Source organism: Protopterus annectens, chromosome 9.part0 (assembly GCF_019279795.1).
Source record: "Protopterus annectens isolate FY-2018-M chromosome 9.part0, PAN1.0, whole genome shotgun sequence".
NCBI lineage: Eukaryota > Metazoa > Chordata > Ceratodontiformes > Protopteridae > Protopterus > Protopterus annectens.
Window position 1 is genome coordinate 284,317,301 of NC_056743.1, and position 15,615 is coordinate 284,332,915.

The window sequence follows — 15,615 nt, forward strand, 5'->3', positions numbered from 1 at the left end:
CACTCTCCTCATCACCTCAAAAGCCCCCCCACCCCTGATCCGAAGAAACCCTCGGCTCTGATGAACCAGAGGGAATCTCTGGAACCAAGGGGGGGGGTGGCTTCAAGGCTGAGGTAGGAGCCAAGCTCACCTGAGCTGAAGCCCCAAGAGGCATGTTCAGATCCGATGACTGTCCAATCCAACTCCCCTTCATGGACCCAACTGGAGAGCATTGGCTTCTAGACTCCTCGAGCTCAGATGGAACCGAGAACGTTGGAGCAAAGATCCTGTGATAGGTCTCAATTCCAATGGTTCCCCCAAGATCAGCTCCGGACATTCTGGCTCCGAGGTTGGATCAGAGGAGGAATCAATGCAGAAGGGGATGATTTGGTCAGATACAAAGCCCTCAGGGTTGGATCCAATAACAGCTTGGCGAGTGCTGGTGTCCGTAACAGCCTCTGCACCACACGATCCATGTCATCATTGGACAGGATCCTGGAAGATCGAGTTGAGGGGGCAGGAGATTTGGAGGGCTGGAGCAATGGTGACCTGAGAGTGGGGGATACTAGTTAAAATTCAGGGGACCGACTTCAGAATTGAAACTCCACTGGCACCAAAACTGATGCAGCCGAAGTAGTAGGCCTCTCAGATCCAACAGGCTTAGGATCCAGAGAGGAAACTTTGGACACCTTTTTAGACAGCTCAGATGCAGCACTGGAAGATGAAGACCTCTTCCCCGAATTATCTGATTAGAAGAAGGAGACTAGCCAGACTTAGAAGAACCCAGACCTTCTTGTATTGCTTCAGAGAAGGGGGGTTTGAATAGGCCTCTTAGAATCAGCTTGTTCTTTCTCTCCAACAGAGCCCTGTGACTACAAGAATGACAAATTGAACAGGACACTTGGAGATGGATGGCTCCTAAACAGTACACACAAATGGTATGCATATCAGTAAGGGTAATTTTTTTGTCCACATTCCTCAGAGTAAGAATAACAAAGTAGGGGGGGGTGGGGGGTGCAGGAGGGTGAAGCCCCCCTGCAGAAATGTAAATTTTTTTTTCTGAACTACACATACATGGAAGCGCTTTTCCATGTTAAGCGCTTTCGTGTATTTGTGTTCGATGTTTTGTGATTCGGACATATGCTAGTCGAGCATGTGCCCTAGACCCATATATATATATATATATATATATATATATATATATATATATATATATATATATATGTGTGTGTATATATATATATATGTATATATGTATATATATATATATATATATATATATATATATTTATTTATTTAAACAAGAATAACAATAACAAATCCTAACCTAGAAAAGGTCTAATAGAAAGGGAAAGGATGGCACAGCCCTCTAACTTAAATGGGCTATGCCTGGGGGAGTGAGAAAAGGGAGGGGGTGACTCCTCTAACTTAAATGGGCTAAGGCAGTTCTCTAACTCAAATGAATTAACCTGAAAAGACCAATAAAAGGGAAAAAGAAAGCCTTCTAACTAAAACAGGCTACTTAAACTTAAAGCCAGGATAGTGGAAAAGACCTAATGGAAAAAATGACGGCCAACAGCAGTATAACCACAGAAATAGCGGAAACACAAACAATTTTCTAAAGCAGTTATTAGGCAGAAAAAAAACACAATAACAAAAAACAAACAATTTTTCCCAAATAAAAAGAAAAGTCACCTTAGCCAGAGCCAGTAAGAAGAGCACCCAATCTTGTTTAGTGGCAAACGAGATCTAGGTAGCTCTTCTAGTGCATGATGGGATAGGGTTTAGCCATGAGGTAGTCAGATCCGTGGACTGGATCCAAACCCAACCTAGTAAGAATGAAGATGAGATAGGACAATATCACATGCTATGTTTTATTTAGTTGGTTGTTTAAAAGAAAATGGCATGACTTTAAATAAAAGGAAAAGCAAAGGAATGTGAGTTACAGTAAAAATACCGAGTATAAAATCTTTATGAAAGATATATCTGTGTTAGGAATACATTTTCATAAATAAGGCAGCATAAAGGAATGGGAAATAATAGTAAATGAATTGAAAGATATTTGTGTTTTATGGAAACATACAGACTCACTTATAAGAAGAAAGTAAGTTTGATTAATTCGGTATTAATAGGCAAGCTAGCAAATTTATTAAGTATTGTTATGATTCCTAAAATATATGAGAAGCCTTTGTTAGAAATATGCTTTCCTTTATATGGGGATCTAGATTAAACCCTGTTAAAAGGGTGTATTGCGTATAAATAGAAGGATGTGGCATGTTAAATCCAATAGCATATGTTGTATCATTTAATTTGTTTAAGGTTTTGGAATGGTTAAATAAAAAAAATGCAACGTTAGTAACAAGATTGTTTAAATATGTGTGAAGAATTATGGGAAATATGAAGTAATAAAACAGTAAAAGAATGCTATAATTTATTTTATTTATTTATTGTTAACTGGGAAATGTCCTGTTGGGCACAGGGCCCATTTTCAGTGGAGACCCGGGGAGAAAAGCTCCCTTATACCTCTCAGTGTTGGCTACAGCTGATAGCCTTCAAGACTCGCTCCTGGAAGCATAGCGCTGCTAATTGGGTTGTCCCCCCTCTTCTGTAAGACTTCCCACAAGTATCTTGTTTTTTTTCAGAAGCTACAACGCAGTCTACAAAGTGTGATCACCTGGACGCATTCCTTATACCTCTCAGTGTTGGCTACAGCTGATAGCCTTCAAGATTCGCTCCTGGAAGCCCAGCGCTACTAATCGGGTTGTCCCCCCTCTGCTGTAAGACTTCCCACAAGTATCTTGTTTTTTCAGAAGCTACATCGCAGTCTACCAAAGTGTGGACACCTGGACGCAACACTTATACCTCTCAGTGTTGGCTACAGCTGATAGCCTTCAAAACTCGCTCCTGGAAGCCCAGCGCTGCTAATCGGGTTGTCCCCCCTCTGCTGTAAGACTTCCCACAAGTATCTTGTTTTTCAGAAGCTACAACGCAGTCTACCAAAGTGTGGACACCTGGACGCATCCCTTATACCTCTCAGTGTTGGCTACAGCTGATAGCCTTCAAGACTCGTTCCTGGAAGCCCAGCGCTGCTAATCGGTTGTCCCCCCTATGCTGTAAGACTTCCCACAAGTATCTTGTTTTTTCAGAAGCTACAACGCAGTCTACCAAAGTGTCGACACCTAGATGCATCCCTTATACCTCTCAGTGTTGGCTACAGCTGATAGTCTTCAAGACTCGCTCCTGGAAGCCCAGCACTGCTAATCGGGTTGTCCCCCCTCTGCTGTAAGAGTTCCCACAAGTATCTTGTTTTTTCAGATGCTACAACGCAGTCTACCAAAGTGTGGACACCTGGACGCATCCCTTATACCTCTCAGTGTTGGCTACAGCTGATAGCCTTCAAGACTCGTTGTATGTGTCTCTATTTTTTTTTTTTTTTTTTTAATTTGCTACGACCATTTTTGAACCAGGCCAGCACACTCGCGGAAGTTACCTAGGCCGTTTTATCTCCCACATAGAATAATTTCTTGCTTAACCTTAAAGTTGAGGTCTTTCCTCCCTTACGCCACTAGATGGCAGCATAATACAGTGACTGATATGCTTTAGTCTGCTGAGCTTTGTTCTGGATCTCTGCTTAACTAACTTATTTGGTAACCTAATTAATCTACTAAAAACTTGTATAGCAGACTCTGATTTCCAGAGTAAGGGATAGCTGGATTTGTATAAATTACTGCCATAACATCCACAATAAGGTGCTTCTTATCTGCCTGAGATACATCGGTGATAAGCTTTCTGGAAGGCCTGATTGGCTCCACACAATCTACTGACTGGTTCTGCCCTGCTTCGCTCCCCTACCCTACCCCCATATCCCACACACCCCAGTGCTCTTACACATATACCTCCCTAACCACACACCCTCCCTAAGTCATCCGATCCCTTGTAACTGTTAATTGATATAACTCTGTCTCATCCCTCCTTAATTAATTTATCTATTACCTCTCTCTTAGTTGAAATAACTCCACCTCATCCCTTCTAACTTACTTTATCTATTACTTCTCTGCTAACACCTACCTCCTACTTATATAGTTAGCTACTCCGCTCAGGAAAACTATACCTCCCCTATATTTTAACTTGCTTTTACTTATTAACTCTATCTCCTTAGGGCTTTATAACTCTTCTTAGCAATATGTCTCTTATAACTAAAACTATCCGAACCAAACTAATATTCATACACATATTTGTTCTAGGCTTAACCATGATCTGTCTCCTTACTTCCTATGAAAAAGCTAATTATTACCACTTTAGTTACTGTCGCAGACAAACAGCCATCCAATATCCTATCCAAACACATACTCATGTAAACATTACATGTACCCCCAACTACCTGCTAGCCAAATACCATTGACTTACACACATTAACTTCAACAATCCAAATATAAGGAGACTAAAATATCTTACCAGCTTCTCGTGCAAACCATCATTAGAACTAAAAACTCCAACCCTTACCGATGGTGACATCCACCCTAACCAAGGACCAACTAATGACTCCACTGACATAACTTATAATATCACAAGCTCTACCCTCCCAACACTAACCACTTTTTCCAATGCCTTAATTATAGGACAACTCAATATCCGAAGTATTAACAATAAGATTGCCTATCTCCATGCCCTCCTTGATACTCACTCTTTTCACATCTTCTGTCTTACTGAAACTTGGCTGAAACCTGGTACTAAAGACAATGTAATACTTCCCCCTGGCTATGACATATTGAGAATGGACCGCATAAAACGCAAGGGTGGAGGAGTAGCACTTCTGTTTTAAAATGGACTAAAAATCTCCTCTCTACCTTATAACCCACTAAAAGATAATAAGGCTGAAATCCTTATTTCTAAACTACAACTAAACCCTAATAAATCAATCTATATCATCTGTATCTACCTACCTCCTGGCAATAATAATACCACAATTGAGAATATCCTACGTTGGGTATCTTCTACATACCCCCAAGAAACAATCATATTAGGAGACTTTAATTGTGACTGGTCTTCTGTCAATACAAATAATCCTTCCTCACATATTAATCTTCATGGCTTTACTCAGACAATCAATAATCCCACAAGAATCAATAAACCCAACAACAAAGAAAGCAGTTTAGATTGGATTCTTACTAACAAACAGCAACAAACATATACAGTAGGAACTTTGCCTGATAATGTAAGCGATCATACCTTAACTTACATCATAAGACAAAAGAGTGACATCAATTACACCCCTACCTATAGGATCTCACGTAGCAATAAACACTTTAACCCATTATTATTCCAAAATGAACTAAAGGCCTGTAACTGGAATTTTCTAAAAATCCTAACCCTTGAAGAAGCTATCAAATATTTCAATACCAATTTCCTAACAATCCTTGACCAACATGCTCCAAAACGATCTATCAGAGTTAAATCTAAACCTGCTCCCTGGCTGTCCAAAGAGACAAGACAAAAATACTACTTAGGAATAAATCTTGGGCTAAATGGAGAACTACCAAAACAACTTCAGACCAACAAGCCTTTAGACAGTTAAGAAATAGTACTAAAAAGCCATTTTTATAGATAAAAAGAACTATTACTGCAAACTACGGCAAACTCACCATGACAACCCCAAAAGGTTCTGGTCAACCTTACATTCACTCCTACACCCAGGCCACTCTAGTACACCTTCCCCTTTAGGGGCTGAAAAGAATATTTCAGATCAAACTGCTAATGCCTTTAATTCCTTTTTCACCTCACAATAGACAAGTCTAACCTTCCCACCTGCACATCTACTAATCTCCCTACATTCCAACTACAACCCATCTCTACTACCTATATCCTAAAACTCATCCAAAAACTTAAACCTTGTACCCCATCTGCTGATCAGTTACCATCTGAATACCTTCAAAAAGCAGCTGAAGCAGTTGCCTATCCCATATCCATCCTTATAAACAGAACCATCAATGAAGGAACCATCCCTGCTATATGGAAAATCTCCCATATAATCCCTTTACATAAAGGAGGTAACTCCAATGAGTATTCTAACTACAGGCCTATAGCACTCTTATCACCCTTAGCAAAAATTGTGGAGAAATGTATTCACCATCAGCTAATGCACCACTTAACTCAATATCACTTACTAGCTAACTGCCAACATGGCTTTAGGTCATTTCATAGCACAATCACAGCTCTCCTATCTTTTACCGAGTGTATCAATAGAAACCGCAATAATAGTATCCTCTCATCAGCACTCTTTATAGACCTGTCAAAAGCCTTTGACATGGTAAACCACAACTTGCTCATAAAAACCCTTGAATCTCTTTCTCTAGATACCAAAGCTGTTCAATGGTTCACTTCCTTCCTTAGTAACAGGCAACAGGCAGTTCTGTGGGAAAACACACTTTCATCCCTTCTGCCAGTCTCTCTTGGGGTCCAACAGGGCTCCATCCTAGAACCTCTCCTCTTCTCTTTATTCATAAATGACTTACATGTAGCAATACCTCAAGCTACATGTATTCAATATGCAGATGGCTCTACACTCATATGCTCTGCTAACACCTCCTGTGAACTACAAACTCTAACACAGAATGTATTTAGCAAAGTTGAGGCATGGTTCTTGAAACGTTGCTTCCTTTTGAATGCCAAAAAAAACAAACTCCTGCTCTTCAGGCCTAATAGTAAGTCCCCCCACATAGACTTCTCTATTAAATCCAACAATGACACACATATATCCCCTGACTCTACCACTAAGCTGTTAGGTATTATAACTGACAACAACCTCACTTTTGAAAACCACATTAATAACACTATTAAAACCGTAAATAGAAAACTCGGCTCCTTCTATACAATTAAAACATTTTTAACGCCAAAGGCCAAAAATTATACTCGCTCACTCTCATCTTTTTTCCACTCTTCTTTATGCTTCACCCATATACACCAACCTAAAGAAAAATAATCTAACTAAACTAGCAAATGCATACAATAGCATTGCTAGATTTGCTACTGGAAACCCATTTAGAACTCACCACTGTCAGAATCTACAACAACTAAACTGGCTAGAACTTAAAAACACACTGATACTTTCCCAACTTACCTTTGTTCATAGGATATTTTACCAACCAAAAAATACCCCTATACTTTCTGACCTTATTTCTCCCTATGCTAATCTAAACTCATTACGCTCCTCAAACAAACTTCTTGTGAGGTTAACTAAGTCTAACAACATTGCCAGTGACTCACTATTCTCCAATACCATAGGTAAATACTGAAATCTTCTACGTACTACTTTAACTTCTATTCCTTCACCCTTCCTCTTTAAATAAAAGCTCAAACAACATCTTAAAACACTCTGGTTATGCCCATGCATCAATCCCGACTAATCTTATGATTCTACTAATTACTCTTTTTTTAATACCTTCTTTTACCTCTCTATACTCACTCCCCTTGAAAAGCTAATCTCTAAAACTCCCTTGTTAATAGCCTCTGATATTAATTAATATAGAACTGTGCATGTGTATATATTTACTGAATCAATTATAATCAATTATATTTTCATGAATGTTTTACTAAAATAGAACTCTCCTATCTTGTACTGTAAATAGAATTAGAGTAAGTGTCCTTCCTAGTATATATTCTCAATTAGTATAATCTAGATTGAACCATGTTTCTGTTTGTATTTTGCTAACTACTTACTTTCTTTATGTAAATAATTTGCTTTGTATTAACTTCAATGTGGAGCTTTTCTTCCCGGGCCTCTGCTGAAAATGGAAATGTATCCAGTTGGACTAGCCCGGTAAACAAATGTAAAATAAAAAAAATAAAATAAAATAAAAATAAAAAATAAAATAAACAATACATAAAGCAGAACAAGTTAACAATAATTACAATAAGAAGAAAACATCATAAAACAAACTAAATCTAGTAACAATATTTACAAAGTGTTGGTCAGGTTTGAGATTGTACAGATTGACACAATAGTAAGTATTATTTGAGTACAGTAATCAAAGCAAGAACAGTTAGTTATGTACTCACCATAACGATTGATGTATGTGGTCCATCTCGCCTACATTCCTTACTCACGGGTCTCGGCTCCGACTCAGCCAAATTTCTCTAGCATAAAGTCTCTAATTGGCTGGGCTAACCCGGTATCCCAAGATGCACCTCGCCCTAGCCCCAGATTTTGTTTGCAATCATACCAATCATAACCCATGCTCAATCACACTGGAAGAAATTCCAGCCAGATAAGGGGAAAAAAATCACTGACCTTGAAGGGTCCACAGAGCTAATATTCCTCCAAATCCTCTAGGAAGCGGGCAGGTGGGAGGGTACATAGGAATGTAGGTGAGATGGACCACATACATCGATTGTTATGGTGAGTACATAACTAACTGATGTTATGCGGTCCTATCTCGCCTACATTTCTTACTCACGGGACAGTGTCCCCAGCACCTCTATCCTGGGAGGCTCATAGGAAGATACTCCTGAGAACCGTGGAACCAAAGGAAGCCCAGCCCCTAGAAGCCACGTCCAGCTTGTAATGAGTAATAAAAGTGTTGGGAAAGGCCCAAGTGGCCACAGCACAAATATGATCCAAGGAAAGCCTAGCATGGAAAGCTATTGATGTAGACATAGCCCTGGTGGAATGAGCCTTGATGGGAAAGGGTAAAGTTCTGCCTGCTGATGAGTAGATGAATGAAATACAATCTTTGATCCATTTAGAAATTGTTCACTTGGAAATAGGACAACCTGCCCTGTTTTCTGAAAAGGACACAAATAGCTGATCAGATTTCCTAACATGCTTAGTCCTATGCAAATAAAATCTCAGTTGTCTGTGAAACCTGAACTCTGCTTTATTGGAAAAGTTCAGAAAGAACACTGGTAGCTCAATAGATTGATGGAGATTGACAGTGGATGACACCTTCGGAAGGAAGGAAGGGTTAAGCCTCAGGGAAACTCTGTCCTTCGGAAAGATCAAATATGGGGGTTTAATGGACTAAGCTTGAAGTTCTGATACCCTCCTGGCTGATATAATGGCTATCAGAAAAGCCGTCTTCCAAGATAAGAACTTTAAGTCACAAGTGGCAGCCGGTTCAAAGGGTGGTGACGTCAAAGCTTGTAGCACAAGATTCAGGTCCCATGGCAGTACAGGTTCTGAAACAGGAGGACGAAGTAAACAAGCACCTTTTAGAAAGGCCTTACAGAGTTTGTGGCCCATAAGAGAGGGCTCGTAAGATGTGTGAAAACTGGAAATTGTAGCCAACTGTACTTTAATGGTAGCGGGCGCGAAGCCCTGACGGAACAACATGGCTAAAAAATCTAAGACCGACAGAATTGGGGCTGTGAAGGGGTCCAAACCTTGGGCCTGAGCCCAAATAGAGAATCTCCTCCATTTGCTGGAATAAATCTTCCTGGTGGAAGACTTATGAGAAGAAGACAAGATGTGCACCACTTCAGGTGAAAAGGAATGGCGTCTGACTAGCGACGGAAGTGGAGTAGCCAGGCTGTCAACCTGAGAGTTTGCAGGGATGGATGAAGTTGTCCTGACATGTGAATCAGGAGGTCCGGCACTGGGTCCAGAGTCCACAGACCGTCCAGTGCGTACCATTGAAGAAAAGGGAACCATACTTGTCGAGGCCAGTGTGGAGCAATAAGGATCATCCTGCTTTCCAAGGATATGGCTTTCTGTATCACTCTTGGTAACAGAGGAAATGGAGGGAAAGCGTAGACCAGACCGGGGGGCCAATCGTGAGCTAGAGCATCCCTGGGTGACTCCCCCTGTGGGGGGATCAGAGTGAAGTACTCGCTGCATTTTGCATTGAGGGGGCTGGCGAAGAGATCGCAGCAAGGCTGACCCCACCTTTTGAAGATCTGAATCGCCACTCGGTTGTTCAGGGACCACTCGTGAGGCATCAGAATAGCTCTGCTTAGCCTGTTCGCTATCACGTTGGACTTCCCCGGAATGTGCATTGCTACCAGAAACCATTGGGAAGACACTGTCCACTGCCACACTCGCATGGCCTCTCTGCAGAGGTGATAAGATTTGGTCCCCCCCTGCTAGTTCAGGTACCACACTATGGACATGTTGTCCGAGTGAATTGCAATCATTCCCCGAGGTAGAGAGTCTTGGAGTGCTCTCAATGCCAGAAACACCGCTCTCATCTCCAGAACATTGATGTGCAAGTGTACTTCGTGATCTTGCCAGGTGCCTTGGACCGTCCTGCCTAGATAATGCCCCCCCACCCCATCTGGGAGGCGTCCGTGGTCACCATGGCCACTGGAGACATAGGAATCAAGCTCCTTCCTCTGTCCAGATTGGAGGAGCATAGCCACCAGAGGAGGTCCTGTTTGCATCGTTCTGTGAGAAATACCAGGTGAGAAAGAGGAAGCTTCTGAAAGGACCACTGAACCGACAGGAGCCGCTGTAGGATCCGCATGTGTAACCTGGCCAGAGGTACCAGCATGATGGTGGAGGCCATGGATCCCAAGAGCTGAAGAACTAACCTGGCCTGAACTTTTCTGAGGGGCAACAGTGCGTGGATCTGAGACTGCAACACTCTTATCCTGTGGCAGAAAGGCAGCATTTGAATAGAGTCTAGCTCTGCGCCTATAAAAACAACATGCTGTGAGGGCTGCAAGGCAGACTTTTCCCAGTTCAAAGTAATTCCTAGACGTTGACAAAGTGAGATGGTCGTCTCCCTGGCTTGAACGAGCAGATGCCTGGTGGGAGCAGCGAGAAGCCAGTCGTCCAGATACAGAAACACCTGGAATCCTAGACGTCGCAGGTGAGCTGTCACCACTGCCAAACACTTGGTAAACACCCTGGAGGCTGTGGTGAGACCAAAGGGCAGGGCATGAAACTGGAAGTGACTGGCTACTAACCGGAAGTGTAAATGACTCCTGGATGCCTTCTCCCTTTTGATGTGGTAGTAGGCATCCTTGAGATCGATGGAGCACATCCATACTCCTTTCTCCAGCAGTGGAAAAATGGACTGAAGTATGACCATCCGGAACTTGGACTTCAGAATGTAGTGATTCAGTCGACTGAGATCCAGAATGGGTCTCAGGTCCCCTGTTCTTTTTGGCACCAAAAAGAGTCGTGAGTAAGTTCCTGATCCAACATGGTCTGAGGGGACTGGTTGGATGACTCCTTTTTCTAGCAGCTTTGCCACTTCTAGTGCTGCTTGATCCCATTGACTGGGTGGGACGTCCAGCATCCTTCTGACTGGGGGGGGGGGTTGACGCAAAGGGAATAGTGCAACCTCTGGTAACTATTCGAAGCACCCAACGATCCTGGGTGATGCTTTCCCAGGCTTCCAGATGCAACGAAATTCAGCCCCCGACTGGCTCCGAAATAGCACAGTTGGACAACACCTCAGAAACGCTGGAAGGAAGAACCGCGAAAGGAATCGCGGTCTCCTGAGTTGCGGGGGCCTCCTCTGGCTCTAGGACGGCGTCTACCGGAATAATTCCCCCCCCTCTGCCTCTGGAGGGGGACTCACCTTGAGCTGTGGGAAAGGGCCTCTGAGTCTTTTGAACCACATTTTCCCTCCTCTCTGAGCCTTGGGATAAGGCCTAGAGGGGAGAGAAAAACGGGCCCCTACGGCAGATAGGGTCTTTCCCTCCTGTGTGCATCTGGTGAGGGTGTCTTTCACTTTGGGTCCGAAGACAGAGGACCCATCAAGGGGGCATCAGCGAAGGAAGACTTAAAGGCCTCCGCAAAACGACACAGGCGCATCCAGGCTTGCCTTCTAAGAGCTACGCCTGAGCTAGCTGCCCTACTTGCGCCTTTGGCTGCATAAGATATGAGCCTCATAGACGAGTTGACAATGGAACCTAGGGTAGACAACTGGGCGTTAACAGTCTGCGCTACCGCCTCAGGCATGTTACTGGTCAGAGTATCTCCTAGCTCCTTCAGGAGATCTGTTTGGAGCCGAGTGAAATGACAGAGGAAATTCAACGACCGTAAGGTAAAGGTCACCGAAGACAGGGTACGCTTCCAATACCGGTCCATACTCCTGGACTCCTTGTTAGGAGGATGGACTTAAGAAGAAGCCTCTGCAACTTCCTGCTGAGTGGCTGCCGCCACCACCAAGGCATCTACCGAAACTCCTTTGGTAAGGAACTCTTTGCCTGGGGGAGCTGACAGAAACTTGTTTGGACGTCTGGGCACCGGTTCCACGGAATCAGGGTTCTCCCACACTCTTCGACAAATCAAGTCCAGAAGTTCGTCGAAGGGTGGAAACACCCAGGAGGCAGAGGGTTGAGCTCCGAAGGCCTTGAGGAATACCGAATCCTCTTCAGAGGGGGTCTTGGAAGGCCAGTCGCCTCTCTGCCTCAAAATCTCCAGGATGCCGGAGAAAGAGACATCATCGGAGGACGACTTAGGGGACCCCTCTGACTCCTCGAGGTCAGTATCGGAAGTGAGGGACTCGTCCTGGGAGTCTATGTGCTTCCACTTGCACAACTTCTTACTAGGGGGCTCCTCAGGCACTGACTCTGAGGGGCCCTCAGAAAGTAGGGGACCGTTCAAAGGGGTATCCCCAGACCTTTGGGCTCAGCCATCCAATGATAGGGTCGTCAGAGGCTCTAGCCGAGGTGTAAGGGGACGGAGTGACTGATCCAGGTGATGTAACTGACGATTTGGCCAATGCGCTCCTCATGGCCTCGAAGGCAGGTCCCCCCGAATCTGAGGACCGACCCGTCTCCGAGACCATGACTGGAGTCGGGATTCCCCGAGCTGAATCACCGAGAGGGAGGCTTGGAACCGACAGTAGTCCTGAGATATCCCCCTCGGGTCCGACTGAGGAAACCTGTGTACCGAAACCAGAGGACGGAACCGACATGGTTGGAGCCGACGCCGGCTCCGATAGACTCACATGGGGTATCGAGCCGACATGAGAACATCACTCGGCATGGAGCGCTCCGGCTCCAACGACACATGGGTGCTCGGAGGAGGAATCACAGGTACCAGAATGGGGAATGGCTCCGGAGGCGACAGGGTCGGAGCAGAGAACAGTTTGGCTAGCACCGGCGACTGCAGGAGCCTCTGAGCCACTCTATCCACATCCAAATCACAGAGCCTAGAGGAGTTGGTGGAAATAGAAGGAGATCCGGATCTCCTACCCGGAGACACATGCCTGACACTGGGTGACCAGCTCCGAATAGGCTCCAATAATATCGGAGCCAAGGTAGGCTCCAGCACCACCTATACCTCCTGCAGCCCCGAGGACAATGGAGCCGAGGAGGTAGTATCCCCTATCGAAATCTTCTCCTGCGGCCCCGAGGACAATGGAGCCATGGAGGAAGTATCCATAATAGAGACCGTCTCCTGCGGCCCCGAGGACAATAGAGCCGAGGAGGCAGCAACCACTATTTTAACCTTCTCCGGGGGCTCCGAGGAAGCAGACGGAGCTGGAGATCTCTTCTTGGCCTTGGAAGGCTTAGATTTAGGACTGGAAGAAGAAGAAGAAGAATCTTAGGACTCCTCAAAAGAGGGCTTAATCAGGCCCTTTAAAATCAGTTTATTTTTTTCTTTCCTGCAGTACCCTCACGCTAAAAGTGTGGCAGAAACTGCAGGACTCCTGCAGGTGAATAGCCCCAAGACAATACACACAGATGGCATGGCCATCCGTAATAGACACTTTATAGCCACATTTAGTAAACTTTTTAAACCCGGAGGGTTTACGCTTCTTCTGCTCTTTAGACATGGTAAAAAATAACAGCAGACTGTCAACTGACAACGACACAAGAGGAAGGCAGGAAAACCAACACCACTAACGGCCAATGAACTCTAAATCAAACGTTTCTTGGAGTAGCAGGGAAAGACAAGAACAAATCCAACTACAGTTTTAACACCAGAAAAAACAACATAGAAGAGGACTAGGTCCTCTAACTTAAATGGGCCTAGCCCGCCAAACAAAGGGATACCACAAACAGCCAATCTCACTAACACTCACAATGAAACTTAGACAAGGAGAAAACTAGCTATTAAAATAGCTTTTGTAAAATAACAGACTGTTAAAATACTTAGAAAAAGTATTTGAAAGGGTACTTAGCCAAAGCCAAGCGAGACCACGTCCTAACTCTAGGAGCGGCAAACGAGATCTGGAGCTAGGGCGAGGTGCATCTTGGGATACCGGGTTAGCCCAGCCAATTAGAGACTTCGTGCTAGAGAAATTTGGCCGAGTCGGAGCCGAGATGAGTAAGGAATGTAGGCGAGATAGGACTACATAACATCATAAGTTTTCAGAAAACAGTTGTATGACCCAAACAGAATTAGCACAAAGACAAAATTTAGACTAACAGAGATGGTTCAGGTTCTGATTATTTCTTGAGCCTAGGGTTTATTTTAAGCAGTTTGGATATAAGCAGTTTAGATGTTGTCAGCAAGCTAGTTGATTATACAGCTAAGCTCTCTGCTGATAACAGCAGTAGCCTAGCCTGGAGTATGGCAGGAGCAGTGCCATTGTTTAGTTATATGCTCCTTGAGAATATTTTTGAACTCGTGATAGGGTTTTTAGCTATATGTTGAGGAAGAGTATTCCATAGTTTGGCAATATTGTGAGTACAGTGAGGAGCCTTGTGCATTGTGAGCATAGGTAATCTTTAGCATAAGTTTATTAGAGGATCTAAGTGATCTAGGATTTGTATTGGGTTAGATTAGGTTGCTCAGTGCAGGGCGGTTATCAGGTTGGTTAATTATGTTCTTTACAGTGGACAGTTGAATTAAGTTTAGGAGGTTTGGTAGTTCTAGACAGCTGAGTTGGGAGAGGATCAAGCAGTGGTGTGTTCTGTATGGGTGGCCTGTTGCGAATTTGGCTATTTTGTTGTAGCAGGACTCTAGTTTACTTAAGTTTGATTTGCATAGATTGGTAAATATTTGGAATCCATAGACAAGGGTGGAAAGTAGTTGAGAGCGAGCAGCGGCTATTCTGGCACTTTCAGTCAGGTAAGGTTTGGTTCTACAAAGAGTGCCAAGTTTCCAGTGTACCTTTTTGAAGGTGATGGAGATATGAGTATCAAACCTTAGGTTATCATCAACTGTGACACCTAGAACTTTGGTTTGGGTCTATATTAGAACATCGAAGTTTCAGAACTTCGAATGTTCTAATATCAAACCCTAGTCAATGAAAGGTGAAAATATCAAAGCAACAGAAAATCAAATATTTTCCTAGGGAAAGAATTTGGTTGTCCGTTTCTGTTGCTTCGGTATTTTCAGCACTGTGGTGGAAAGTTATGGGTCAGGTTCAGGTAAGTGCGATTGAGTGCGGGTTAGGGTAGTTAGGGTTAGGGTGAGGGTTACATATGTGTGTGATTGTGTGGATGTGAGGGTTAGGTCGGGGTAGGTGAGTTAAAGTTAGGGCATGGGTGAGGTGAGTGTGTGATAATGACGGACCTTAGGGTTAGGGTTTGGGTTAAGGTAAGTGGTAGTTAGTGGTGTGTATAGTTTAGTCTAGGGTTAGGTGTAAGATTTCAGGTGTATGTGTGTGGATTGCTGTTTGTTTGGTGTGCTTGTGTTGTGTGTATGTTTTGGAACAGCAAATTTTTTCTCTAGGAAAAAATTCGCTGTTCTGTATGTTCGATGTTTTCAGCTTTCTCTGAATAGGGTTTGAT

At 43.7% G+C, this 15,615-nt stretch overlaps 1 protein-coding gene across 6 annotated transcripts in view; it reads right to left on the bottom strand.

Moving 5' to 3' along the window:
* The window catches only part of ABCC8 (ATP binding cassette subfamily C member 8), a 2,552,355-nt gene that overhangs the window by 1,432,078 nt on the left and 1,104,662 nt on the right, over nucleotides 1-15,615 (bottom strand). The window lies entirely within an intron of this gene.